Source organism: Zosterops lateralis (assembly GCF_965231275.1).
Source record: "Zosterops lateralis genome assembly, chromosome: 10".
Taxonomy (NCBI): Eukaryota; Metazoa; Chordata; class Aves; order Passeriformes; family Zosteropidae; genus Zosterops; species Zosterops lateralis.
The window spans coordinates 15,732,649-15,758,932 of NC_139770.1; the positions used below are offsets into that span (position 1 = coordinate 15,732,649).

At 39.5% G+C, this 26,284-nt stretch overlaps 1 long non-coding RNA gene across 2 annotated transcripts in view; it reads right to left on the reverse strand.

The window, feature by feature from the left end:
- The window catches only part of LOC310913398, a 63,791-nt gene that overhangs the window by 28,285 nt on the left and 9,222 nt on the right, over positions 1 to 26,284 (reverse strand). For both annotated transcript variants that reach the window (XR_014590811.1, XR_014590812.1), the window contains exon 2: positions 24,420 to 24,516. This is a non-coding gene — a long non-coding RNA (uncharacterized lncRNA). The remainder of the gene's footprint in view (positions 1 to 24,419; positions 24,517 to 26,284) is intronic.

The following is a 26,284-nucleotide window of genomic DNA, read 5'->3' on the forward strand; positions in this document are numbered from 1 at the left end:
TGGGCTCTGCCTGCAAGCCTGAACAGACAGACGGCTTTGATGCCCAGCTCCCAGTTGGTTTTTTCTAATATAACCATGGGTTATATTTCCTGTCTTCTCTGCCAAACCTGGGGTTGTCACTCTCTGCTCTGCAGATCACCATTGTACCTACAGAGAGCAGGTAAAGGGATGAAGAACCCATTGCAAAAAGAGCAGTATATTTTTCCCTGCCTTAAGTGTCTGCTCTGTTAGACTGAACGACTTCATCTTCAGGAAACTGGTAAAAATCAGTGGATGATTTCATAAGTGTTAAGGAGAAGTTGAAAGTCATTTGCTGTGAGATCACAGGCTCAGTTATGGGTGATAAACTGCCCACATGACTGTCACATAACCCAAGCCACCCTCTAATCCAAGTGTATTCAGGTTCCTGAATATTCCTAAAGAGACTGCCCAATTCTGGCTCATTATTTCCATCCAGCAAACAGCTTGAACAGTTCATGAAGCATGAATACAATTTCTATTGCTCCTCCAATCCTGTATGGCAGCTGTTTGTGACACAGCTGGGTACCAGGGCTAGGCCTTTCTTCTGGCTTCTGCAAATGGTGGGGAGTGACACTACCTGAGAGCAGGGAAGGGCTGGCACCATGTCAACTGAAATCCTGTGGACAATGTGCAAACACCCTGACAACATCTCAGTACAAGCCATCTGGTGTTAGATGAAGCCATAAAGGTATTTTTGACACACTGCTGATGCTGAAGCAGAAGTGCTCAGGACAGGCACAAGTTTCATTGCCCAATGAATTACCTGAGGCAATAATCAAACTTTGCTCTGGCTGCAGTTTGGGGCCAGTGCAAAATGGATTGCTACAGAGGTGGTACTGCCAGAGGGGAGGCTGTGCCACAAAGAAAATTGCAGCATGGATCATGAGAAAAGATTAGGCAATGCAATTTAATCATCTTCCAACAGTTGCATGCAGCAGGATATGGCTGCCTGTTGGATGTCAGTGCTCAGGGCAGAGTGTCAAATGAATGCATTTCAGCCATGTGTGCCACTGATGAACCCAGAAACCAAAAGTTCACAGGATGTTCTGAGTATATATGAGAAGAAATAATTTGAACCTGAATAAAATGGACAGTAATGAGGTGAGGAGCAGGGAAAACAGGATAGGAAATGTTAAAGACCTTTTTCAAAGACCCATTAACAGTCCTGCTCAGGCACAACAGAGGATAGAGTGAAGTGTGTGTCAGGAAGACTGAAATGAGTCACCCAGACTGCTATGACCAAAAGCCCCATTTGCTTGCTTTTAATGGCAAAATACTTGGAGCAATTAATTTTTTCCTCTGTATGGTAGCTTTGTACACCATGGAAATTGATAAGTATGAACAATTTCATTAATACAGTTATCATTGTGTGGGTGTAAACTGGAGCTGTTTATTTAGGTGTTTGTTTTTTTTTTTTTTTGTGTTTTTTTTTTTTTTTTTTTTTTTTTTTTTTTTTTTTAAATTTTTGGTAGGATCCTATGAAGTCATCCAAGTGTTCTTAGAAAGTAAAGAAAACAAAGCAAGCTCTTAACCAAACAAAGCATTCAGGTGGAGTGAATGTTCAGTGTGCCTGGACTGGTCACATTTAACTTCAAACATCTGGTTATCAGCTTAAAGAACAGTATCAATTAAGACATCAATTTCTATCTCTCGGTTCTTTAATTTTCCTCCATGCAGCCTCAGGGCAAACCCTATGAAAAATGCACACCAGAAAAGGATTCTGGGGGTGTCAAAGCTGTGCAATTGCAGCTTTGCTTATTCATGCAAAGATCTGGGAAGGAAACCCTTTCATAAGGGGAAGCTGTAATGTCAAACACAGCAGTTCCTTGTCTGTTCTTAGTGTGCAGTACCAGTCTCAATTTGGCATGAATGCAGTTATTTCATTAGCAACTCAGAAGGTAAAATCGCTTTTTCAAAGCTGATCCTTTCAAATGAAAACATTTCAGCTCACTGCAGCTCAGAAAGCATCACAGCTATAGTTAAGCTCTCTGTGTGACAACCTTCCTCCTCCAGTGTGCCTTGGAAAGTCTGAAACCAGTTCTGTGAAGAATAGTCACCTAACCTGGTTATAAAATCTATTGCAGGGAAATGCTAATGGTTGGTGATACGGAGGAACAAAAAGAGAAAAGGCCAATTCACGAGACACAGTGATGGATCATGGTGTGACACACTATTGGGACTGTAAAGGAATGAACTCCTATTAGTTTTCTTGGATTCAGTGATTATTTATGACTCCTAACATCCATCACCCAAAGGGCATGCTGCATCATTCCTGTGCCTGTTGGAAACACACAGGAGTGGAGTGAAGAGCTGTCTGAGAGCAGATTCACACACTGGTTCTTTGGACTGACTCTTCTACCATGGCCTGGAAAAATATTGCGTAAGAAAATTATTGCTCATGGTTTTAAGCTTTTAGAGGGAGAGCTGTGATATGTGAGAAACAGGTCCACTTGGCTCTACAGCATACACTGGGAAATACTGACATCAAGAGAATAATGCTGTGCATAGCCCACATTTCTTCCCCTGTATGTCACCTGGCCCCTTTTCCAAAACACATGCACATTGAAGGACCATGCCAGGGCTGGCAAAAGACAGACTAAGAGAGGTAAATCTTCAGGGGAGAGATGGGATTTGGCCCAGAAGTTAGCTCTGCCTTGCTCAGGATCACTACCTGACTGCACTGTGACACCTTCAGTTTAGGATACAGGAGCCAAAACCAAAACCAAACCAATTTATTTCACTTTTAAACTTTAATTGCAATCACCCTCTATAAATGAATGGCCATAGATTTGGGATGGAGGCCACAACATGTGTAATTCGGTGTAATTTTAGGGAAGTCAGAGAAGAGAGAGTTTACTGTGGCCAAAGATTTGGGTCTTAGTAATGAATGCTGGAAATTGAAAGGAAAACAACCAGTTAAAAAAAAAACAAACTCTGCATCAACACTGTTAGATTAAAAGACTTATTAGTAGCACTGAAATAACCTCATAGCCACTTATAACAAGTTAAAACAACTTCCGTCTTTAACAGCAGCAGATTATCTGCCCTTCCTGGTAAGGCTGTTCTTGCTGTGTGCTCCCTGTCACTTGGGACTAGGATACAGCGGGTGGAAAGACGATGGCTTGGCAAAAATGACTCAGTTCTCATTTGTAAACTGACAATTGTGTACTGGGAAACATGAAGAGCCAACTGAGTTTGCTTTGTAAACAGTGGGAAACCTCAGCAATATCTGGTGTAACTGTTATGTAATGCCAGAGTGAGACACTGATTTCTGGGCGACGCCTGCGATACCATAACAAACACTGAAAAACAGAAAGTCAAAGAGAAAAAAGCAATGTGAGTAAGAGGAAAAACAAGTAAAGCCATAAAAAACTAGAGAATTCAGAGGCTACTCTAACAAATTACTGAAGTGGTTATTAGTAGGTATTGAACCCAAAACACACAAGAAGCAAGCATCGTGTACCAAGAAAAATGATTGCCCGTGCTCCTTGATGTGAGTTCCTTTGTGTGAGAGCTTTGGTCCACTCTCAGACATGGGCCAGCTGTGAAGCCAGACCAGAGCCTGCCTGGCTGCCTCTGTGCCCTGCCTGCCTCCCACAGGGCACAGGCACAGAGCAATCCTGCCCGTCTGCTCTGGCAGGTCTTGCCACCAAAATGTTCTGTGCCCTCTAAGTGGTGTGAAACGCAGCTGTCCTTGAGTTAGGTTAGGGTGCTTGGCTGTTAAACCAGACAAAACAGAAGCTTAAAAAGAAGAGAAGGAACTGAACATTTCTATATAAGACAGGGTTGGAAAGCTTATGACAGGGGTTACTTGGAAAGGCTCAGACTTGAGTGAGCGTGAGCACCCAGCACCCATGGAGCTGCTGTTTCCCAAATGGGTATTGCAAGTGCTCCCTCTTTAGTGCTCTCTTTTTCTTACAATGAAAATAATAAAAGTGATAATACTGAGCAGAGCTTTTTTTTGAGTGACCAAGAGCAATCAGCAGTGATATGGTGCCTCTTTAATTTCAGAACCTACTGGGGGACCTGTCTTTCGCTTAGAGGTACATGGTGTGTATCACACCCCCTTCAGGGATAAGGTATTCTCATGTGAGATGGCAAGTTAAGTTGAAGGTTTCATATAATGGTTGGCATTCTGTGTAGTTTTACCTTGTTTTATATTTTTCTCACATGCTGCAATTATCTGCACAGCTAAGGCTCCAAGAGTGGTAGATCAACTAAAGGTAAATCTGAAATGATTTCAGTAGGGGAGACAAAATGCCTAGATCTGAACAATATTATGGTGTCAGTCAAAACTAGACAGGTTTTGAGGCATGTGCAATAAGTGGCCTTTCCTTTGTCTCTAAAATAGAATCAGGTTCTATTTCTGTCCTGCCAGGCTCCAAAAATAATAATAATAATAATAAAAAAATTAGACTTTACGTAAAACAGAAATTAATTGCTGCTGAGCTGCTGCATTGCATATGAGTCCACGGTTCAGTAAGTCCATGGTGAAGTGGCTGTACAGTGTTAACACTATCTAAAAGATAAAGCAAGATAGGTATTAAAAAACCTTCCAGCTTTTATTTTCTTTGAAAATTATTTTGAATTTAGGGCCTAAACTTTATCTGTTAGATATGACTTCAACCAGCATTGAAATTTTGGGGTTGTTTAATATAGGTGCAATAAAATAATAATTTGAAAGTATGTAGACAGGAGCTCCATCTGCCTGTAGTGGTCCGTCTGGCCACATGGCTTCTTGGCTGTGAGAAGTAAATTGCAGTCATTATCATGAAACTGGACTTTTATTAACAATGGGGACAGTTCCATACCTCTGATCTGCTGGGGAATGAGTGCATGGCCACACTATTTTCTCTGAGTGAAGCTTTTGTACTGAGAATATTTCTATGACAAAAAGAACTTCTTTGATTTGACTTTTCTACCTCTTGCCAATAAAAAACCACTTTAGATTTTCTCAGATTGTCTTTAACCCCAGTACTCCCTTAAGGACCTCCTGGAATGACCTCTTTTAGAAAGCACCTCCAAAGGTGATCATGAGCTGTAAATCGAATTACTTTTGAGTTTCATTATTTCTATCTGAATTACAACTAATTGACATTTGAAAAAATGATTAATTAAGTACAGTTTGAACCAAATACTGAACCACAACATAGGGTCCTTTCCAGAAAAAAAATCACTGATTTCTCAAGATTGAAATTGTAGCAGAGAATAACAGATGTTTAAATTGCTATTCTTCTGTGAGGACCTGCAAACCCAGACCAAATGTTGAAAATTCTCATTTCTTTTTGATTGCTTGGCTCCCACTTGTCTTGAATTATCAGAATAATTTTAGTATCTGATCCATCAATGACTATGTATACAGAGTAACTGTGCTATTGCTTCCATTGTTTCTTTGGTTCCTGATTACTATTAGAATAAAAATTTCCAGTTTTGCAATTAGTTTTAGTAGATAGAGAGGGCTAGTCATGGCTATAGTTTACTTTTTGTGGCTTTGGAAGTCATTCTTTATGTGGTGATAGCTTTCCCAAGCTGATGACTTTAAAACAATAGTACTGTACTGCACACTGAGAGTCTCATGCAAGCTTCCTCTGACTCATAAGGTTCCCCAAATACTTAATGGATGTTTCATTCACAAAAAAAGGAAGCACAGGAGTAAAATTTAAGTAGAAACAAATGATTTTTGGTGCCTATTTTATGACATATTCTCTGAGAAAAGGCAAATCATGAAATTATTTCTTTTCCCACATTGACATTATTCTAGCTGATTATGATAATTGGCTGGTGTGGCCATGAGCTAGACTGGGGTAGATTTTCCCCTAATCACACACATACTTCAGGGACCATTGATGCTCAAAGATTTGATGCCATTCTCACTAAACCACATTGTGGGTGCTCTGACCTGCTCTGGTTTACAACTAACCAAAAGCAAAAGCTGGAACTTGGCAGAACCTGAAGGGAACAGATGAGCAGGAGAGGGGAGCATTGGCCCAGTTGTCCTCCTGGTGGCACTGGTGTGGACATTCCTGAGGCCATGCTGTGGGATGGGAGGTGCTGCTGCATCCCTCATCCTGTTGGGCTGTTCATGTTTGGCTAGGAATGGGCTTCCCCAGCTCCTCAGTTTACTTGTTTGTGTATCAATTTAATACTTCTATGACAGAAGGACATAATGTGAGTTAAGGAATTCATTAACAGAACTCCTCAAGCTCATCAGTGAAACTCATTACAGGAATTACAAAGCATTACTTCTGAAAATAAAAAATGTTGTGCCTTGCTGCATTTCCTGCAGTTTGTTATCCTTTCCTGCCTCCAGTTTTATTCTTTGTGCTGTAATATTTTTGGAAGAGTACATGAGGATTGGCCTCTGTCAGACCAGGTCCTGATGGCCTGGGTTTCCCTGACCCCCAGGCATCGAGGAGAGACCACCAAGCTTGTCACACCTACATCTATTTCAAAACTAAACTGTTTTTTAAGTAAAAGCTAGCTATCTAGCTGGATTTATTTTTATTTCTTTTGGTTTTCCTTTGGGCATGCCTTGATTCCTGGAATGCTCTGCAGCATCCATTGCTGGAAAACTTTGATACTTGCTCCCTGACGTACACAGACTTTTCTCCAAGACATCTTTTAATGGAAACTCATTTTGTTGCTGCCATGATGACTTTACAATCTGTGCCAGTTTTGACTTTTGGATTTGATTCTGTGAAGTCTTGCACAGCCTCCACACCTACTCCCATAAGTGGCCAGAATTAGAATTACTCAGCATATCAGGCATTAGCACTACAGGTACTCAACCTAAGAAAATATTCGGAGAATAAAATACAGAATGAATTAAAATACAGAGTAAGGGAAGCTGGTGCCAGATAAATGCAGACAGAATTATGACTGCTAGACAGCTGTGTTTCCAGCTTCTAAATTTTATCTTGACTATGGTGATAAAGATAGACTATCATTATGTGTGCCAGATTTTATGCATGTCTTTCTTTAAAGCATAAGTTGATGCTGGAAGGATCCTAGAGGTTCCTGAAGATTAATCTTAGAAATACAAGTTCAACAGAAATAAAGTACTCAGGAAACAAAACACAAATTATATTTCTAAAACTTTTTTTTTTTTTTTTTTTTTTTTTTTTTTTTTTTTTTTTTTTTTTTTTTTTTTTTTAATTTGATCCTCCCATGTAAACAAGAGACAATAAAACCTTCTGGGAGTCTTGTTAGCCAACAGTCCCCAAACTGCAATGAAAGAAGGATTTCAAAACTATTTCACAATTGTGTTTGGATGAAACATGTGTTTACTGTATGTAAATGAACAAGACATTCTGTTCTTTTAGGGTTCATCAGATCCTCACTGTCTTAGCTGGTTTGGCATGTGCAGGAAAGTGGGTCTTCTTCAGAAGGTGCTGGACAGACAAACAATTGTTTTTCAGTGGACATTTACACACTTTACCAAAAAAAACAACTTTTGTGCAAATTTTTTGCCTTAGAAGTAATTTAACTTGATCTTGCCTTGTTTTTCTTGCTAGAAATAATGATAAGTTATTTAATGAAAGAGATATGGAGGCAGAATTTCCCGTGACAATAAATCAACTGTTGCATAGCTCTCATTGTCAAGCAGCATGTACTCAAAATGTGACTAGCTCCAACTGCTTGAAGTTGTTGATTTCTGTGTATAAGAATTTCTTTTAATAGCTTGAGTGACTGCATATAGCCAGTCCATGTGTACCAGCAAGTCTCTTTCCAATCTACCAAGGGGAAAGCCAGGATCCATGGCAGATTGGTAAGCTGCACTTTTATTTTACAGTCTTTGTGCAAGGAAGCTATGCAGTGATTCACTTTATTTCTTTATTTTTCTGTCCACTGTTATGATACTATTTGCTGAGTTAGGGAGATTTAGCTGTTGTGGTGGTGGTTTACATCTTGGATGTTTTATCTGGGTGCAGTCAAAGAAAAAAAACTAATTGGGACTGCAACTATACAGTACACAGGCCAAAAATGTGTGCTCTTTTGTGAGCCATGCTGCAAAGGGTGAGCGCTGTGGATCAGAGCCTGGGGCACTGCATGGGGGTGAAATAAAGAGCATTTTACTGTTCTTCACCTCCTCTGTATTGCTGTGCCACCACCTGCGCTGTTGCTAGAATTCCAGCTCAGACATACATGTTCACCCCTGCTGGAACAGAGGATGTGCCTCATGGAAACTGCTGATGGATCTGTTAATCCAGGCTAGCAATGGCCTTGTATATGTTGAGGAGCTAGACAGTGATTTATTGTTCCCAGGCCAACAAGCAACAACAGTTGTGTGCTTAGGCTGCTGACACAACCCTGTAACCTACAAAATTCCTCAGTCTGAGCTGGCTTTTGTTCTTTTCACCTTTCCATGCAGGTACTCTGGCCAGGCTGGCCATGCTTGACTGAAGGCTACAAGGAGCTGGGAGAGAGAACAGCACAAGTCATTCCCTGATCTGGGCAGAGAGTCTTAGTGATAACTGCTTTTATTGCTGTCCTTCATCTTCATGAATCTTATGACTTCAAATCACTTCAAGATAATAAAAGCATGTTTGTAATGAAATTTTGCTCTGTATCATGAAAAGAGTATTTTTTAATTTGTTTGTTCTTTGTGTGAATATTGAATTGATTGTTCAGTTTCTTTCCTTGCCTCAGTCCCACGCTACTCGTATTTCTTGGGAGGGAAAAAAACCAAACTTTTTTTTTTTTTTTTTTCTTTTACAGCTTTATAGCTGGGATGTTTTTCTGCTTAGCAAACACAGTTTAAATTATACAGGCATCTTTTCCCAGTTTGCTCTCTCTAAATCTCATCTAAATCCATCAAAACACTGCACAATCACCAGTCCAGCAGTGTTTTTTGCAGTAACTCTCAATTGCACTAAGGAAAAGTGTTACAAATGTACTGACTCCCTTGCAGAGTCCACTGATACCAATTATGAAATGTTAAGGTCATTAAAGTCATCATTTCCTCCCCAGCTAGGCTTAAAGTGGCTGGTTTTGTGAGATCCTGAGTATCAAAAAAAATTCCTTTCTTTTGCATCTTTTTGCTCTCACACTCTGCTGCTGAGCCTGCTTTGTGTAATTGCAGGATGGGTCCTACAGTTTCCAAACAGCCTAAAGTATTGTGTTGGAATGCAGGCACATCACCTCCTTCATGGTCCCAAATACTACAGTAAGTAATTGGAAATTGCTCTTAATTAAATGTTCAGCATCAGTGATAGCACTGTTAGTTACTAGACTGGCTAACAGAGCTTAAACCACAGGTGGTTAAAACATTTAAAATTATCTTTACACTAGATATAACTCTCAAACATCCTAACTGGGCTGAAGTTTTCAGGGGAAGGCAGGACTTGTGCAAGGCTGTTATTCGAGACCCTTTTGAACTACATGACCCCAGCCTCCCATTTCATCCAGTTCACACTCCCTTGCTGTCCTTCACCACACTGGAGGAAAGGGAGTTTCCAGATGTTGGAGAGAGTCTGTTGTGCTAATAAAGAAATCTCATTTTACAATAGAAGTGTTATTTCAAATGTGCCCTGTCTCATCTTTTCCCAGAGTGAAGCTTGAAAATACAGAGTCTGTACAGAGGAGGAGGAGCTGGAACTGCAGGGCTGGGCTGCTGTGTCTGTTGTTCAGGGCAGTGCTAATTCAAGCAGCAGTGTGGGTGTCACACATCATCCAGATTTATAGCTATGAGTAGGACACATGGCCATAAGGCCCAGCAGTCTGCAGGGTGGTGATAGGGGCTGTGACTCTTAGAGGAGCCCAGAGCTGCTGTAATGCCCCTGCTGTTGGCTCTAGGGCAGAGCTGGGGCTGCTGCTACCGCAGAGAAAACACAGCACAGCATTGCTGACCATGAGACTTCCCCACACATCTCTATATACCTGTGCAGATTTACATACACACACACAGGCCACATAATTTTATGGACTTGTCAGACACTAAAGACTGAGGAGGCAGTTGGCACTGGGGATGAGGAAGAGACATGGAAACAGGTCTTAAAAAAAAGGTTCAAGCTGTCCACATCAGAGGATGTGAAAGGGGAACTTGCCACAGGGTGGGCAGTGACCACATCCTCCAAATGTGCACAATAAAATTATGCTGAGACTGCTTTCCCAGAAATGCCCCAGCAAGTCACTGTCTCCTGACTGGCTCCTTGTCCTCTCTTCTTATTCATAACTCTGAGACAGTGAACCTGAATGTAGTAACTGGGATGCAGGTTTGGATGAGCAAAAACATCAGGATGGCAATTTGAATATACCTGTGATGGTAATGACAAGAGCAAAGGTTAAAAAAAAATGCAATGAAGATTTCATGGCCTTCCTATTCCCAGTCTTTGTCCATTAAACGTTTGCTCAGGAATTCTTCAGTATGAACAGAACCTGGCCAAAAAATGAACTAAATACATTTTTCTATGTGCAGTCATCAAGACTTTGCTCAGATATCAAATACCTGGAGGTGTTTTAACTGAGAAATCCACATTTTTAGTGCTATTTGGCCATTAGAGTGAACCAGAACGTTGCTTATAGCTTTTAGTTGTTTTCATTATTAATTTTTTTATAATTATTTTTGCTCAACTGTTATTAATCTGGAGCTTTTCTTGTTTTTTGGATTTTAAAATTTGTTAAACAAGTTTCTGTCTCTAAAACCATAATTAAGAAAGATAGCCAAGTAGAGAACTGATGTAAAAGCAAATAGTTCTGAAATATCGGCTATTGTAGCTTACAATAGACAAAAGTCTGTCACTTTAATGAATGGATGCGAGGCCCTATTTCCAAAATTCAGGGAAATGAATAGCATTCAGTTATTCTGACCTTGCAAAATAAATAGCAATGCCCTGAAGACACACTAAAAACATATCAGGAAGTAGAACTGTTTTCTCTGTTTTAAACAACATTTCATTCAATGGAAAAAAAGCCAAGGAATACATTTTTCCAGATGATTTAAGATGTAGTATGCTGATACTTGTCTTCCAATAGCAACAATTAAAATAGCTTGCTTTTGTAACCACAGTTTAGACATTATTTCCACTGTGAGCCCATACTTCTGTAAGAGCAGGAGTTGCTAAAAATCTGCAGTTCTTTTGTACACAAACGCATTTGTTTTTTCAGAACATGTATGGGGATTTTCCCCCCACTTTTCCCCCCAAACCTCCCATGAGGATAGCAATTAGTGATAAATCCCCACAAGAAAATTCAGCTCAGAACTCAATATGTAAGACTCCAAATTTGAAGGTGCTTTTATACTTCAGTCTTCTCAGAATGTTTTAAGGAAACAGGGTCTGACAGGCTACAACATCTTGCATTGCCAGTCAAAGCTTCCCTAAAATCAGAAATGTGCTCAGGTCTAATTTTTTAGTTTGCAATTTTTATCAATAGCACTCTTTAAAACCAGTAACAAATAATTTAAAAAACACAGTGTAAACACAAAAGGAGGGTCTCCTCAGTTAAGAAGTCCTTTGCAGGCTCTAGATTTGTATTTGATTTTATTCACTCAACTAGATAAATAAACAAGTATGAATTTGAATAAATATGAATCTCTCTGTGATGCAGAGAAAAGCAATTGTATTGCTTTAGTCCAGGAGGCTGGGCTCATGCTCAAAGAATGAATACTGCTTCTGCACAGATGAATGAACAGATGAGAGGACTTCCAGCCCAAGCTTCATCAGGAACAGTGGAAAGACATCCTCATAAAATTTGGAAATGAAGAAATAAGAAAAAAGAAATTACATTTTCTTTTCAGCCTTTCAGTTTTTCAATAGGAAGATACAAAGGAAATTTTTTAGAATTATGTCAGAAACCTTCAGGGAATGGTGCTGAAGTTCCATGCAGGAGATCAGAGAAGCTGCCTTCAAAATTCTTGGCAGCAGCTGTATCCCTGTCCTTCTGTGGCAGAGGAGGGTGTGTAAAAGTTGACCCAGACTGGATCTTCATGGCCAGGTGCCCATTATTAAAAATCATTATTTCCTAGCATGTGTTACTCACTAGTATAAGGTTTTACCTACATTATCCAACTTAATTTTGCTGCTAATACCAGTTGTTGCTTAGTTCCTCAGTCGTTCTCGGCTGCTCATAAAGTCTAAAAGGACCATGTAGAGGAATAACTGTCCTGGGGCTGTTCTACATTGCACCACTACTGAAATGCTCCACCCCAGAAGTTCTGAAAGACTGATATATAATGGTAAGGAAGCTTTTTTCTCCTCCTGTTGCAGACACAGTGGCCCCATGGACCTGGGCCAATGTTTCTGGAAGTTTCAGTCTTGTACTAGAGATGGTTTCTTCTGAGACCTCCTCAGACCGACAATTCCATCTGAAACCAGCTCTGTCTTTAGCTTTCACCTCCTGAATGAACTGGCTCTCTTGGGCTTTTCTGATTTGATTGGTAGCTTTGTGAAATAATGCCTTTTAGACCGCATTAAATAATCTGAGATTTCTTAAAAATTGAAATAATGTCTTTTAGACTGCATTAAATACATCTGGGAATTTTTTACCAGTTCCCAAAGCGGGAAGATGCAGCAGTTGATACAGCTCCTATTCCAAATGCTACCCTGTGTCTTTGTTTTGTCAGAAAGATTTATGAAGGAGAGCAGGGGTCATGCTCATTGCAAATGTGCTTCTGCTAAAGCAGAGTATTCCTGGAGGAATAAACACAGACAGTGCTGAATTACTTTGTCATCATTAGAAATTGTCAGAGTCCCATAATGTTCGTGAGAGCAGACAGGTTAGAACTGCACAGACCAGAAAATAAATGCTCACACTGAAAAATACACTGAACTCCTTAGTCCAGTGCACACAGCTTTCCTCAGCTGGGAGGAACAAGTGAGCTGGGCTGCTGAAAAGGAGAGCAGATTTTAGCTGCTTCAGTGGCTGAGGGAGGAGGTTTGCTTGCAAAAAGACTCTCCTTGGTGTGATCATTTCTCAGTGGATGGCTGAGAAACTTCTTTTCTTTTGAGAGAAAGTAATATGGTTAAGTATTATAAATAATTTTTCACAAAATTAGGAAAACAGTCTTATAAGTATTAATGGATCATTTCAGTGCTCTAAATGGAAGTTTCTAGGCTTCACTTTTTCTGATTGTGAAAATAGGATGTGGTAATCACTGTCCTTTTTAAAGAAGCATGAAGGAAAAAAATATTCATTTGTCAAATATATATCAAAGAAATGCTGCTGTATTCTTGTTGCCTCTGCTTACTTATCTGTAAAGTTATTTCAAATACTAGCTTGAAATTTTGCTATGCTCTTACAAGATTAAAAGATTTTGCTTAGCCACTGTCTTACTCTTGAATGATGGTCCCTACCACTCCACCAAGGCAGACAATCTTGAGGCAGTGGTGCTTGCTGGGGACGTGACTGCACTGCTCTGCTGGATCATCTATCATTTTTTCTATCATATGCACCACAGTGTAAATTGCTGCCACATGCTGTAATTAATAGCAAAGACATGCTGTAATTAATAGCAAAGACATACTGTAATTAATAGCAAAGCCAGAAATTTCAATGGGCAACTTCAGCTAAAAAACGCTGTTGTTTAAAAAATAATCCTCCCCTGATGCTAGACTGAAATAATTCATTCTGAGTGATGTTGTCCTGATAGCCAGCAATAATCTAGACAAGAGAGTCGTTCCATTTATAACTGGTGCCTCGCAGCTTGAAGGCTCAGGTGTGCCTGCCTCCAGTTCTTCCTTTGCTGCTCACAGTTCCAAACTCCCAATTTGTCTCCATTAAGACTGCAGTAATTCTCTGTAAATCTTTGCGGTGTCACCCTTTGAAGATACTCAGAGTGCTCACATTTTTTTTCAGGACAGAGACCCTTTCTCTTGTCCTTTCCTGTCTAATCTGCATTAGCCAGATACAGAATGGGTTTGACTGTCCAGGGCATGTGAAGTGCAGCTCCTTAGGCTTTTCTCTGTCCCTGTGCAGAAAATACTTCACTTCTCTGTCTCCAAAGCAACTGAATTTTAATTGACACAAGTGACCTGCTACACAGAGGCATGGCAGGTAAGAAAAATGCCCTGCTGAAGCTGTGTGTTCAAACTCCCTGATACAAAGAGATCTCCTTTCCCTGATTTGCCAAGAGCCATCACAAATCTTTATGGACTCTAAGGCTTTTACTGTAAAATAATTTGTTAAGATAAGTGATTTCAGTTCAGAGGGACCTACAGTGATCACCTAGTTCAACTGCAACATTTTCTGATGTAATTTCCACTCAGTAAAAATTCAGGTATTTAATTTTACTTTATTTGAATCAAAACTTTCCCCTATATTTTTGGAATGTATTCATTGGAGGTGTGGAAAGACGCAAAAACACCACCAAAAAAACCCAACCCAAACCAAACAAAAAATCACAGTTTGCCAGTAAAAATATAATATGTGAGATAAAACAGAATACCATCCTGCTGTACAACTGATTTTACATTTCTGTCCCTTTAGAACTTGTGAAAGATTTTGGGATTTGGGCACCAGCATGATTCCCATCTATCCATTAGGTGAAATACCAAACCTCTTTCTTTAACTATTCCTGGAAATACATTGTTCACTGCTGTATTAAGTTTCTAAGAAATAATATTATTGCCCAAGTCATTATCACTCAGAATACGACAAGTAATTAATTGTGTCAATAATTCTGGAATCTTATATATATATATATACACACGTGTATCTTATCTACACATGCACTGCTACCAGCTTTGCAGCTTCCCTTAGACTTACAAAATGACGTTGCCTTGAAAAAGCCTCAAAGGAAAGATATCTATTCATCATTAGTATTTTCAGTTCTTGGGGAGCTTATTCAGATATAGCATACAAGGACTCCACTTGGCCAACCATTCAGATCACTCCTGTCTGAGGATTTATTGGATTTCATGATACTTTAGGTAACTAGAGCACCATTGTAAAAATGAATGCAGGTAGAGTTGAGCTCATCCTTGCCAGCTGCTGGGATGAGAATAAGAATTTAGAACCATGTGACCATTTAATAGGGTTACAGCATAATGCAAGAGGGGAAAAATAGAAAGAAAAAAGAGTGACACTAACATAGAAACCCATGTATTTTGATAGTTTCTTGAAAATTTCTTTGTCCTAGAATCTGCCAGAACTCTCTTGAGGCTTGTTCCTGTCACTGCACTGATCCAAAATAACAAAGAGTACAGTACTTAAAATATTTGGCTCATAGGAAATAGCTTGCTAGAGCAGGAGGCAGCTTTCTCGTGTGCATTTTTCATGTCCTGCTACAAAAAGATCAAAACATAGTGAAGGATGTGTATTCAGTTGAGAAATGTTAAAAATGCCACTTCTGATGTAAGACACTTTTGATACTATATCTACTGCAAATCTAAAACTGTCAGGCTACAATGAAATTTGTCACCTCTGTTTTACACTTGTATTAAGTGAGAACGTGACAATTGACCTTTAGTAACACCAAGTTTGACAATTCTTATACATATAAGTGTTACCAGAATGATTTTATAAACCAAGGCTGTCAAACACATCCTGTTGTAATCTTTTGGGAAAGAGAATCCTACATGGTATTTTTTAAGGCAGTATTTTTACTTTCTCACAACTCTCCTCAGGTCATATTAAATAATTTGCAACAAATTATTTCGTTAGGCAGAAAAGCTTGTCAATGCTGAAACTAAGAATTGCCCTGTCAAGTTAGAGGTGCAGGAAAATCTAATTTGTAATTGAATCTGTGTATCCTTTGAAAATGAAATAGCTGATCTAAAAGTAAGCAAAGTGAAATATTAAAAAGTACATAAGACAAGTGATATCCTGCTAGCTTCTAACTTCAAAAGCCATGAGAGTGTGGCTCAGGTTTGTGCATGGAATTCTGCAGTTCACTTTTCCCTTTTGCCCACTGGTATTTCTCCAATCCACCTGAGCCAAAGTTTGGTGTCTGTTTGACTCCATCTTGACTGCCTGAGCTGAATTCTCTGCTTAAAACTGGGCATATGCCAGAAGACAAAGCTTAGCTGGGCTTTACATACATGCTTTGCACTAAACACCTTGTAAATACTGAAAATAGTGATTTGGGGGTTTCTGCTCTACTCCCAATAGTTTTGGAAAAGCACAGAAATATGTGTATATCGAATGCAAACAGACTGAAATCCTGTTGCACTCACTGAAAATAGGGAATTCTCATTAGAGAGTTGCAAGGGAAAAAACTACCTTTGGTATGCTGATATAAACTTTGGGTGAAATCTAAGAAAATATGCAACTTAGCATAATGCATTTTATCTAGACTTTCTTATCCTAAAAATGTTATGTTAATTAGGTAGAAAAAGAAATTAATTAAGAAGAATGGGAAAGGAACCCCACAGTGTGCAGGGAATTACTGGGTGCCAGCTGCCATTAGTGGAAAGCAATAACATCCCACCTGGACCATGTACTTCATGGAAGAAGGGGAGAGCAGTGGGAGACAAGTCACAAGCCACTGCACTTCCAGGTCGCTCACTTGTTAATTTTGCAGTTTTTATCTTAAGTTGGAGCTCTGTATTTTAAGAGTTGACAACATTGTATAACTAACCTGATTAATGGGTGTAACTCTAGCTCAAGCTTTTAGGAGCCTCCATATCTCAGTGCATAATTTTTTTCCTTCTGCAGTCTGTCACCTGTCAGCAGAGCCTAAGGACAGTCAAAACCAGGCTTCACTCACCTGCTGGCCAGTGCTTTGAGATCCTTTGTCAGAAAGCTCTTTCTGGCAATTATTTATAGGTCAACATTTGGGTGAGCTAATTGCAGGCAGGACCCCTGGAAAGGTAACTAAACAGTTATTGCTCATGCTGTGAGGAAAAATCTCATTAATGTGCTGCTGTCAGACATTTTGAACAAGCATTGCTGCCCTTGGCTTGGGGGAAGAGCTGCTCTGTCAGAACTCTTGGTGAATGTCTCCATCTCTCATTAAATTGGGGGTGATACTACTATCCTCCTGGTGTGTTTTCAAAACTTTATTCTGAAATAGAAGAGACTTTATCTCCCTTCCTTTTCAGGGAGTTTTCCTATGAGCATTGATACAGCACACAGGCTCACCTATTTTATACCAGTCAGACTCTGATTCCTGAATGGCACTTTTACCTGACATTGCTGTGCTTTCTGGAGCTAAGCTCAGTTAATGTGAGCTCATTAGCAATACCTTCTCTATTCCCCAAATTCCCCTTGGTACCAATGCTAACTTCTTGAGAATGGACTATGATCCATCTAGATTCTTCAAATGACATGGCAATTAATCTTCCCTCTTTGTGCTAAAACCTCATTACCCAGATCTTCTGGCAATTCTCTTCCCACTGCAGTGTTTCACAAACACCTGAAACACAACCAACAAACATCTGATCTGAGCCCAACACCTGCTGCACTGGGGAACACCAAACCAGGGCATTTCAGTCAGGGCTTGGCTGACCTGTCTGAAGCAGTGTGAAAACAAAGGTATTCAAGTTTGTCTTCCTAAGCTGCTTTGATGCTGACACCTAGGAATTTGTTTTCTCATTGTTAATACATCCTATATACTATCATTATATCTTTATTTATTAAAGTATCTTATCATTGTATCTTTATAACAATCAGAAGCGGTTTGCAGTTTGATAACATGAAATGTTCCAGTTGGACAGAAATGAAATTTTGCTTTGATTCAAACAGTTCTCCCTGTTAATTGATATATAGTGCTTTGGAAAAGTCTGTTAGGTTTATTTAGTTTTATTTGTTTAAGTCATGCTTAAGAATTGCTATGCTTGACTGTCCATTCACATCCACATGTGTAAATTCAGAGTAACTGCTGTAAAGCCAATGGGATTTTACTTACATTCAGTTATAAGACAAAGAGTAACTGCAGCTTCAAGGCTGAGTCTTTAATCACATTGACATCCAGTGGATTTGGCTCTATATCAATTCCTGCATTTCTTTAACAGATATTAATAACCAGTTAATACAACTTGATGAAGTAAGTAGATGCCTCTAACAGATTCAAAATAGTAATCAGAGAATAAAAAAATAAATCTTCTTTTAGCAAGAATATTTATCTACTTCACAATTAGACTCCCACATGATTTTGCCCATATTTCTTCTAAAAAACCTCAGTATTTATATGCCAGTATTAGAATATGTTCAAGATCAATTTACAATTCTAAAACAACCCACGTTTCTATAAAGCAACAGTTGCTGAGGGTGCTTAAAACAACTCTGCAATGATCATATTCGGAGTATTATGTCTTAAGAATTCCTGATCTCAATACCATCTAACATGGCTTATGAATGTTCTTTGTGACTTATGGGTATGTACAGATGACCTCATTTCTGATGTGATTGTCCACCTTTAGCATTTGGACTTTCTGTTTGTTTGCTGTTTGATAAATTAATTTCTGTCAATGTGACTTGGTGAAAATAGTGGAACTCTTGTACTCTGTGTCTGCATACAAGGTTGAGTAATTGGGGGTCATTACTGGAGCTGTTAAAAGAGGAAACAGTGATATGGCAATCTGTGTCCTGAAGGCACGCAGTACCCTGAGTGCCTATCAAAAATAGAAAAAGTTTAAATAAAAACAATGCAACTCACAGGAACTGTACAGAGCAGATACAAACACAGGCTATCCAGCAGGTGAAAAGTGGCAGTGGCAGACACAAGGAATGTGATTTTTAGTTTATCAGTTGTTGAACACAGGCCCAAATGCTGTTGTAGCATGCTGTAGCTGTATTAAGAGACCATCCATTCAAAACAGCCCTTCTACTAACTCCAAAGGATGGATGACTTTTCCTGCCGGGGGACAAGAGTGTGTGCCAATAAAGAGTGTGTTTTGCCAATAAACAAAACTCAGCAATATTCTCTGAAGGAGACATTGCATCCAATGGGCAATGGTTACTTTCCAGCAAATAGTATTTTACCTAAGAGATGCAGGAAGTACTTTGACCATGCATATACACTGTGCTCTGTCAGATCTGCTCTGGAGAAGTCCTTTCTTTGGTGCTCAGGTTCCCTCCAGAGCAGATGAAGGGCAGATTGCCTCATTCTGCCATGTGCTTTGCCATTATTATCCACAGGTTGTCCCTCCAGAGACAGAGCCTTACAACACTGGGTAATGAAAGCTGTAAGGTCACTTTACCTCTCTTTGTCTGAAAAAGAATTAACACTCCTGGAGATGCTGAAAATTTAATTTTGGCATCCTTGAAGTGAAGTGGGGAGTGAAATGGGGTGCGGGAGGCAGGGGGAGGGCAGGGGGAGAGGATGGGGAATGTTTATTACCTTGTCCTTGCCAGAAAAGCTACAGGATAATCTTTCTGGGCACTATTAGTGGTTGAGGTGAACTGAATTTATGGCTCATAGTCACTTGCTTATTTTGGAACGGTATCTGAACTCATATGTTGGAATAGAGTCCAAGACGCCACTTCTGGCATTTAAATCCCGTAATGAATCACAAGTTGAGGATATGATTCAATATCTTAAATTGCATTATCAGATTTGTGACTCATGGTTAATGACACCAAGTCTGGCAGTTTTCTGAATGATGCCTTCAGGAACAACAATTTTTGATCATTTTTTCTTGTGGTCAGGAGGTGAAGGTGGTGTGCACTGGGGTCACACGCTGTGTTACTGCAGACGACCAGCGTGTTGCCAAGGAAGGGCTGTGTTTCAAAAGCACTTGCAAAGAGCTATTCTCCCTAACTCTCAGCAGCAGTTCCATGCCATAGCAAGAATTTCAAAATGAGGTTCTCTCAAAATATGGCATGTGTGCATTCTGTGTATATATTGTTGCAGGTAACAGTAAAAATGCTTTTTATCCCTTTGTCTCCTCTGCTTCCCAGAGTATGTATCTGCAGAGAGGAAACACTTAGACTCCCTAATCTCTGCACCAGCATCCTGGTATGGGTATCATTCCTTTTTAGGCTGACCTATATCCCTGCATGCTCCAGGTTTGTGTGACTGGCAGGAAGTGCAAGACAGGCCAAATGACAATGTCTCAGATGTGTGCTCCACAGCTAGCAATGACTGCACTAGCGCGAGGACCTGGGGATCCAAGCTTCTTACAGCAGGTTTTTCCAACAGGAAGAAGAAATTAAAAAAAAAAAAAGAAAAAAAAAAAAAAAAAGGCATTTTTAAGGAAGGAGATTGAGAAATAACCAGCTGCAACTGGGGGTACTCAGAATATGCCTCAGAGGAAACTCAGGTGAAGAGGAAGAAAGTGAATATATTATATTCATAATATAGCCAAATTAAAGAAGTCTTTGGGTTACCTTCACAGTTCTTTTGCCAATTTGAGAGGAAATATGCTGTACCCAGTGGTACCAAAGGCTGTGCTGAGATCCAACCAACAGCAAATACTCATTTCCTGGTTTTTGTTGCATATTTAGTTATCTTTACAACACAACCACAGTAATTATAGCTTGGTTTCTTTAAGAACTACTCCACATTAAAACTATGAATGATGCTGTAAGCCAGGTATTGTAGAAAATGTCTGTGAAAGAATATGAACAGAAGGAAATCATGAACAGCCCCTTTCTTGTGAACTTTGTCTACAGATGCTGACAGACACAAAATCACTCAAGTGGCTTTGCTGCAAGAAGGTCCCTGAGATCTTAAGGTCACAATTTGGGTAACACCATTCAGCAGAAGACAATGTGCTTCTAAACCTCCTTACATGATTCAGACAGTGAATAGTGCCACCCACATCTGATCTGTGTTTGGCTGAACTGCCAAAACATTAAAATCTGTGAAGAAAGCATCCTGAATTTAAAGTGGGTGTCCTGCCTTGAGAGAGCTGTTCTTAGACCAAACAATCCAAGCTGGGGAAGCCTAGGACAACTCCAAGTCTGGAGTAGGTAATTAAAGGGGAAGTTAAATAATTCCTCATTACTGGCTCCTGTTAAATCCTAAAAGGCACAAAGAGTGCAGTAGCAGAGGACATGCAAGTTGGGAAATTCTCCACCTCATGTCATTTCAATAGAAAGTCTGTTCTTTCAATATGCTACAGACCTGGGTCCTGAGCCAGAAAGGCACAAACACCCCTCATGGATGGCAGACCCAGAGTGCTTTCTGATTCTTTCAGCTTTTCAGGTTTTCTCACAAGTATTTTGTGCTTTTCAAATGTCCAGTGAGGCTCAATGAAGCCACAAAGCCACAATAACATCTTCCTTTCACTCCTTCACTAAAGCTCTGCTCTCCTTAGTAGGGGTTTGGTGGCAGTTAATTTCCCAGTTCATGAGGGCTGTTGCTATCCATGCTGATCAAATATTGGCTCACAGTTTCTGTGTGGTCCTCCCATTTCATGGACCCATGTGTTACCTCTGTGTTTGTAAATGCAGCATGGCAGGAACTTCAATTTCTGTTCACAGCCAAAAACTAAAATCATTGTCTGGGAAATGGCTCCTGAGCTTAATAGTAACAAAACTACCAGTACTCATGTAGCAACATTAAGAACACCCTGAGCAGCCCTGAAAGATTGGGAAGAGGCTGACCAACATCCTGATTTTTTTTTTTTTTTTAACTTTTTAAAAATTTTTTTTTGGTAGGCAAACATGAGCAAATTGTATCTATGCCTCAAGCTGGCAGGAGGGAGGCCAGGCTGGATGCAACAGGTAATTAAGATGCATTACTTAGTTTTTATATCAGGAATTGTTCTCATTTCTTTCTGCTATATTGTAATCCCTTTACTGATGCTCAGGTAATATTTAGTTTCTGTGTATTGAGCATGTCACACAGTCTTAGTGTGAAAGAAGGAGATTTTAGTGTCATCTAACATGATGGTATACTTTGTCCAGGCTGGATAAAATTAGTCAAAACACAAACCAGAGGTGCGACACACTCAGTGCTTTCTCTGCTGTGAAGCTGTGTCCATTTTTCAGATGCAGATAGAACAGATGGGCTGGTGACAGCTTGACTCAGATACACACTTTGAAACCTGTGCATTTATCTGGAGAGGAATTTATTGATTTTGTACAGACAATCATTTTCCATTTACACAAATCTAAACCTTCAATTTGTGCTCTTTTTTAGGAACAAGCACTTCAGTCATAGTAACCAAATACTATAGTTATTGTGGCCTGAGATTTTTTTAATAAAAGAAACCCTTTTTCTATTTACACCAGCAGTAATAGTGAAAATCTGGAAGTGACAAGCTTCTGTTGGAAATCATTTATTCACTGGGATTCTCTTACATTCCAGCTCTGGCACATGTGTTTTCTTTGAACATTCATTCTCCCATTTCTAAAATGAACTGCCAGTCAACTTTACATCTTCACTTGTACCCTTCCAACAGCACTTGTCTAAACTAATACTTTTCTTTAGCATAACAGAAATTAAAAAACCCCAACACTCAAACACTGTATTATAAACCTAATTCATCTGCATCATGGGCAATTTGTTTTAGCTTTTGCCCAGTTTATTCCAAGAAAAAGAATGCTCAGATTTGTGTTCCTTTCAGGAGAGATAAAATAAAAAGAATATTATAAAGCAGTGTCACTGTACCACTAAAGGGGAGACAGGATATTCTCTCGTCTCCACTTGAAGATCAAGTCTTTGACAGTAAGGTCTGACATGGGGCTAGCAGTGATTTCTCTGCTGGCTTTTCCATCATATTTAGTTGCCACCATTGCGATGCAAACCCATCTTTTCAACATACTTTCATCCTGAAGAGCTTAAAGCCTTCCTGTAGTATTTTATTTACCATCACACCAGTATTGTGAGGGGATCATTCGTTAAGATATATGATATGAAAAGAAAATGCAAAAGAGAAAAGCACGAGAACAGCAAGAGTTCTATTCCCACAGACTTTGCAGTTTTTCTAACCATTGTCTCAACCTGCCCCAGGGAGCTCCAGGGAATATGATGCATCTATTGCTGCTGCTCTTTTGTCCTCCGACACTGATCTGTTGCCCAATAAAATATCTCTCAAAAGACAGCATGGTGTCACAGCTGGTTCAGAACCTGAGAAAACCAGCCCTTTGCACAAACAGGCTCCATCTTCCTTTTGTTCCTTAAGGAATGTACCCAAGGATATACTTTCATGGTATTATCTGCTAACCAGTGCCCTCCACTTTGTGCAATGCAAAAAGAGGGTCATTAACACAAGTGAAGGACACCACGTAATGTAATATCCTCTGCTCAGCCCCCTACTTTTACTTTATGTACTTTTGTACTTGACTGAGTAGATTAGGTAAAGTACAATAATTTATGAAGAAAGAATTTCATACAAAGAAACTTATTTTCTTTTGTAGCTTCTCTGTTCTTTTCTCTGTCATGGATCTGCTCCCTCCTACTGCAGTGAAAAGGGTACATTAAAATTAATATTCTAAGCTCGGATTTTCAAAGCAGACTATGGCAGTAAAGTGTCCAAAAGCCACTGACATTCAATGGGAGCTAAGTCCTTAACCTCTTTGAAAATTCTTAGCCCAAATCCATTAAAGCATTCTTCAAAGAGATAATATTCACAATTCCAGGAGTAATTTTCCTAACAGTCTTTTATTCTCATTTCTGACAGGCCCTTCCTCCCTAGATCCAAGCCCCCTGTTGAGGTACAAAACCAAATTGCTTCCATGTCCCTTGTAATTCAGACCTCAGCTGTAGCTCTGGTTCTTTTGAGGCATTTGTTTTTATATTTAATGACACACAATAATTTGTATGTAGAAGACACAAAATGGTATTCTGCAATATTGCTTTTCCAGCTCTATCTGATCTCATCTGTCATTACACCTCTTATAAATGGGTGTACCTGGGGCTTTATAAACACACACCAGTTCATCCAGATATTTTGACTCCTTACTGTGAAAAGAAAATTCACATATTGTATTTTCTTGCTTATGGTCACTTCTGATATTTTGACAGGAATTAATTCATTTCTACCAGTCTGCATCCCACTTTGTCAGCCTTTCCTTCTAAAACACAGTGCTACAGCAGTTGTGACTTGTCACATTACTTCAGTCATTTGTACTGATTTTTCTCCTCACATCCGAGTAATCATAGCATGAGAAGAGTTCACTGATTAAATGAATCAGGTAAAAAAAAAATGTAATTTGACCAGAATTTTTGCAATTAGTGATACAAATATCCTATCAGAAGGCAGATTTTTATTTGCATTGGAAGTCAAAGGATGTTGTAATAACAAACCCTTACTGAGAATCTGCTACACTACATTGACACCTTGTGGCTGGTTCATCATAATGCAAAGTATTCACCCAGACTACCAGGAATATGAGTGAGTAAAATGTAAAACCTGTGGGGAAAATATTTTAATTTTAAATACTCACAGTGAATGGAAGACTGATGCAGGGAATTGATCAAGCTCCACTTTAAATCTCATTCTGATCCCAGCCCAAACTCAAGTATATATGTTCTACAGTGCTGAACACAGAACCAAATCCATTTCTGATTTTCACTACAATTCAGATCTCTGTGGGATCCAGCCTTGAAGTGTGTGCCCCAAGCTTACCTCAGACTGCCCTTCTCCAGCTGACATGTTGTATTTCAGCTTCCACATTGAACATAGTGGCATAAAGAATGAACAGCTTTTGTTGCAACGGTATCTGCTGCCAAAATAGAACAAGATTAAAATTACATTTACAGAAGGAAATGCAAACTTCAGAGTGTGCATGTGAAATAACACTCTAGAAAGGTCAAACAGAATGAAGATGCAGAATGAGCAGTCCTTTTCCCCTGCCTGCTCGATGGAGAGGAAATGGCACAGTGCAGGAAGCCTGTTTCAAACAGGCAGATGGGCTGTGACATAAACCCGAGACAGCTCATCTGCTCAATATGTAATCATCGTGCTTCAAACCATTTTCCTACAATCTTCCTGACTAACACGTAACTACCATGAGTTCACATAGGAAATGAACTGCAGAAATGTTAATAAAGAGAAGAATTTGAAAAGGATTCAGATAAATCAGTTACAAAGAGTGCTCTGGCCAGCAGTCAGTGAATCACTGAGCAACATTCAATGATTTCTCAGGAAGACTAAATCCATCATATGAGTCCTTTAGACAAATAATCAAATAAAAAATGCTAAACCTCATAAATAAATTATCCTTCCACAAAACCTATTAAATCTGCCTTGGTTCATTCCTTTACGAACCTGGGGACTCCCGGTATCAGTCAGTGCTATCACATGAAACTCCTAAGTTATTTCAGTGAAGAACCACACTTGAATCATGACTGGTGTTCCGTGGGCAAATGCTCTTCCACAAAATAAGGGCTAATTATGCAGTTTCTGAGAATGGGGGAACTGGACATCAGGGAGTCCCTCCTTTCTCCTGCTTATTTTCTCCTTGAAATAATGAAATGAGGCTGTTTGGAGGCCCGGCTGCTGCCTTGGCAGAGGGGTCAGAGTCACCCACATCTGGAAAGGGCATTCACACCAGGATCTGTGGTGGTGCTCTGGTGTCTGTGGACCTTGAACACTTCTGGGGTGCCTTTGAGCAAGAATGGCTGAGTTGGGGAACTACCTGCACTGATGGCAAGGGCCTGGTTCCAAAGTCAAGGATATGAAAGGGAGGAAGAAGAGGATGGGAAGGATGCCTGGACTGACTGGTTTTCCCCCTTTTCTATTTCCATCCAGAACTCCACAATAATTGTTTTGAGGTTTAGACAGTTTAAGAGTTATTAATTTCCTGCGTCTAATTTTATTAAGAAAATACATGGTCCCTGCTAGTCTTTTGGCCACATGGGAGTTTACAGTAACACAATTCCATGAGGATGTGGTTAGGAATTGAGTGATCTGTGGCTCTGCCCATAGGAGACCTTCCAGAAAAGAAAAGATCTGCCGGATAAACCCTGCCCCTTACCATGGATCTCAGCCAAGCAGCCTCAACTTAAAGATAGCTATTAACATTAAACAACCTTCAAAATGTTGTTAGTTCAAATTCCAGTAGAGTTAAATGATGATTCTTTAAAAAGAATTACAGTAATCTATTCATTGCCATGGAACAAGATATAATTAAAGAAATTCCTCCAGCAATAACTCAATTACCTATATTTTTGTTCTAAACTGGCTTTTAAAAGATTCTTTAAGTGAACAATTATTTAGTCACTACAAAACTGCAGTTCAATGCAGTAATAAATATCCTTAATACTGCCATGCAAGGAGCTACTGGAGAAGAAACCAGTCTTTGAGGAGATGTATAAAGGCAGCATGTCCTAAACAAAACCTGAAACCTTGTGTCACTACTGTGACACTGCTGTGATGTAAATAGATTGTGAACTTCTCTCACCTTTCCATACATAATTATTGCCAGTATTCAGAAAAGTAAAAGACAGCTGAAAATACAGAGCCTTTCCCCTCTGAGTTAAAGAGGGAGT